Consider the following 4,405-nt stretch of genomic DNA (forward strand, 5'->3'; position numbering starts at 1 on the left):
AGGTGGTGGTAGAAACCTGACTTGGCTTGCTTTCTGACTCAATGATTTTATTTACAGGACTCGATCAAATTTAAGTTAGCCACAGTGACTTTGAGTTAATTGATTGGAGTCTTTTCTGGAATCTGGTGCCCGCACCATTTTTTTCCCCCTGAAAGCTTGACATGACAAGTAGTGATTGGCCCCTTCTACAATTGGTCCTTTAGGATCTAATTTCTCTAATGCTAAGGCCTCACTCTAGACACCCAAGAAAAAGACTAATCAAAGCTGAACATTAGTTTGGATGGTAGAAAATCTTAATATGTAAACAAGTGGCAGGGGTTCAGAATATGGGAGGCATCAAACTAGGTTTTCGGCCTCATCTATTAGCCCTAGGCTCCTACCTAGGTTGGTTGAGCTAAGTAAAGAGATGGTTGGCTCTTAGCCTCTTCGAGCTCGAAAAAAAATGAAAGAAAGAAAATATGGGACTATGTTATCAAATAATAATAGCCTTCATCCTTTTTTTCATGGAGGTCAAGATTATCTAGGTAAAAAGGCTCAACCTCTCAACAGTAGGTTGCAAATAAATCATGTGGCCTTGGGTCATATTTGAGCTCAAAACTGTATTTGACTTTACCATCTTCAAAGGAGAAGACCCACAGTCGGGGCAAGGTTTTCAACAATAGCTCTCTTTTCCAATTGGCTCACATATAGGTCACACAATACTAAATATGACTTGATGAGACTCAGGAAGGCTGGATTTCAGTTTGCAACAATTAATTGAAAAATTCTAATATAGGCTGAAAAACATTGTGTTGACTAGATTTTAGGTAATGGGTTAGGCTGGGTTGCATCATCGAACCCAAGCCATTTTGGTATCCAGCCTGGCAAGCATGTTGGCCCGACCTATTTGAAATTGGTGGACCCTGTCATGACTTTTTTTTTTTGATACAACGGTTGCTCACGCTACTCTGACGTGGGTACAACCAGTAGAATCAAGAAAAGGACGATGACTCAACATTGCGGGAGCTACCTTCTGGTCTGTTCAAAGGACCTCTCCTGAGTGCTGGCCAGCATAGACAACGACCCAATTGCGGCCCCGTTCGCTTTCCGGTACATGTGCACGATCCGAAAAATGCTGCAGTCCTCCACCATCCGTCGGAGATCGTGGAGCAACGGGTTGCCATCCCCCTTCCTTCCCTCCTCCTGAATCCAATCAATCACCATTGCAGAATCTCCCTCAAGAAGGATACACTCCGCCCTCAGCACGCCCCTCGCATAGTAGATGCCTTACCAGGTTGCCCTGAGCTCCACCCCGGCCGCTGACAAGCCGATGGTGCTTTGCCTTCTGACAGCAATCAATCTGGAGTCATAGCTCCTGATAACAAAATCAATACTTGCACTATCTCCATCACCGGCTGCACTACCATCAAAATTCACTTTGAGATGGCCTGGAGGTGGGGGCTCCCAAGAGACAAGAGCTATCCTGGGCGCTGTAGCAGCATGAAGGGGGTTCCAAATGTCCTTGGCCCATCTAGAGAAAATTGACGTAGTGGCACTGGTGATCTCTGCTGCCTAAAGGAAAGCACGCTCTATAATACACCTCGAAGGCATCCACTTGCTTTCGAAGATCTGGGTGTTCCAATCCAGCCATATATGACATGCTACGTAGGCACATGCAACACCCCACGTAGTCGTCCTTGGGCTCCACATAGCCACCCTCATATGTCGTAGAAGGTCGTTGATAGAACAAACATCTCAGGCCGCTGGACCCGAGACCCGCCTCCATATATGTGTTGCCTGTAGGCAACTAATCAAGGCATGACTGATGGACTCCTCCATATCAGGGCACCTATCGCAGCTCAGAGTAATTCTGACACCCCTCCCTGCCAACAGACTCCTGGTCGGTAGGTATCCTCATGCAACCTTCCATAGGAATAAGGCCACTTGGGGATGAAGGCACATCCACTAGATTCATCTGCCTTCCATCTGCCGAGTAGTTCCCCCTCCTATCACCTCCTGTAAGTCCGCTACCCGAACTTTGGACATTCCTGTGGAAGCCCAAACCAATTTATCTAATATCTCCCCCAACGGTACCGGGATAGCCAGAATCCTGTCAACCAACTCCTCCCCAAAGGCATCTCTGATCAGTGCTCCATCCCACAACCCTCTCCCTGGACCAACAAATCACTAACCCTGCAACTCTTCAACCTCACTGCGTCAACTAAGGTCGGCACTCGACTCAACGGATGCTTAGACACCCAGCTATTCTTCATGACATTAATAGATCGACCATCCCCAACGGCCTATCTGATCGCCGGACACACCACCGAAGCATGTGAACATATCTCCGTCCAAATAAAGGAGCACCTCCGCCCTGCTTGGAAGTTTGCCGCCATCGTGCAAGCCCCATACTTGGCTCTCAAAAGTGTACTCCACAGGCTCTCAGGGTCCAGGATATATCTGGCCACATGCCATACCGCCAACACCTCCCGCCACTCCACTAAGGAATGGATCCCCAAGCCACCCTGTCTGACTGGTTGGCAGACCACTTCCTATGCCATCAAATGCATACCTCCCTGTCCTCCTTTCTCTCCAAGATGAAATCCCTGAAAAGCCTCTCCAAGGATCTCAAGAATATCACCGACACCACAGTGTTCGCCATCAAGTAAACTAAATCGAGATGAGAATTGATTGCACTAAGACCACCCCATCATGGACAGTGTACCCATCTGCCACCCCTCAAGTCTCCATCTAATGCTGATCTCCATATCAACATAGTCACTGCAGTGAAGTCGGCGGCCAATGATGGGGATCCCCAAATACTGCAAGGCACCCTCCTGCTCTTCAACTCCAAGTATCTCCTTGATAGACGCCTTCACCCGTAGCTTGATCTTCGGGCTGAAGCTGACCGTAGACTTAGTCAGGTTGACTCGCTGAACGAAAGCAGCACAATAATCCTCAAACCCTAGCCGTCTGCCTCATAGCTCGCGTTAGGAGCAGACAATCATCCGCAAAGAGAAGGTTCGATATCTAGACAGCTGTCGGCACCGGCCTGTATGCCTCCACTACCTAGGACTCCGTCGCCCGCCGAAGAGCTCTGGACAAGGCATCCGAAAACAAAATGAAGAGCAGTGGGGACAACAGGCACCCCTACCTCAGTCTGACAGAAGACTTGAAGAAGTAAGTTGGCGAACCATTTACTAGGATGGCAAAGGAAGGAGACCTGACACAACCCATAACCCGACCTATCCAGTCCTCATTCAAGCCAAAACTCTTCAACGAACATTGTAAGAAATCCCAACACATCTCGTCATAGGCTCTCTCCATGTCCTGCCTAATCCCATGAGGCTTCTCCAGCTCGAAGCACTCCAAAGATCGTGCATAAACTCTTGGGTGATGAGGATATTGTCGGAAATGCTCCGCCCTCCCATGAAGGCTCCCTACTTTGGGCTGATGAGCCTCGGCAAGATACTCCTCAGTCTGGCCACCAGTACCTTTGTCATAGCCTTGTACAAGGTGGTGCATAAGCTAATCGGGCGATAATGGCTTGACTCCGCGGCATCCTGTCTTTTCGGGAGAAGGGTGACAAAGGTCCTCTTCCAGTCTGCAGTCATCACGAATGTACTAAAAAACTGCTGAATGACCTCTACCATATCCTGTCTGATCACAGGCCAGTATCTCCTGAAGAAGACCGGAGGAAATCCATCTGAGTCGGAGGCTTTATCCTTAGCAAGGGACCATAATGCCTCTTAGATCTTCTCGGTAGACACAGGCCTGATCAGTGCTACTTCTTCTCTATCGAGACTTTTGTCGTTGGGCTTGCATGACCGACGAATCTTCATTTTTCATCTGCATTGTCCATCTGGTGCGAAAGAACTGCTCAAATATTCACCTAATAGTATTCAAATCCTTTGTGATATGCCCATCGTCGCTAGGGGTGGCTATCGGGTCGGGTCAGATGCAGATCGGGTCAGAAAATTGTAAACCTGAACCCGATCTGTTTATTAAACAGGTCAGAAAATTACAACCTGAACCCGACCTGTTTATTAAACGGATAATCCGATCCGATTCGTTTAACCCGTTTAATAAAAAGAAATTGGGGCAGCCGGCCCTAATCTCTTCCTCCCATTTAAAATTTTGCCCGTGAGAGCCCCAAATTTCAAATACCTCCACGATGGAGAACCGCCTATTCAAAATTTCACTTGCAGCCGGCCCTACTCTCTTCCTCCCATGATCCTATCCTTCCACAAACACCCACTCCCCATGGAAGAAGACGAAGAACTCGTACTTTCTCATCGCCGCTGCCGTCGATGCCGAAACCCTAACCTTAAGCCGTTAGGGTGTGCTCGGGGCCTTGAGGGCCGAAGAAGGGGAACAGAGAGAGGGGAGGGCCCGAAACCCTAAGGAGGAGGAGATCTTCCACTGC

Source organism: Phoenix dactylifera, unplaced genomic scaffold (genome assembly GCF_009389715.1).
Source record: "Phoenix dactylifera cultivar Barhee BC4 unplaced genomic scaffold, palm_55x_up_171113_PBpolish2nd_filt_p 000717F, whole genome shotgun sequence".
Classification (NCBI taxonomy): Eukaryota; Viridiplantae; Streptophyta; class Magnoliopsida; order Arecales; family Arecaceae; genus Phoenix; species Phoenix dactylifera.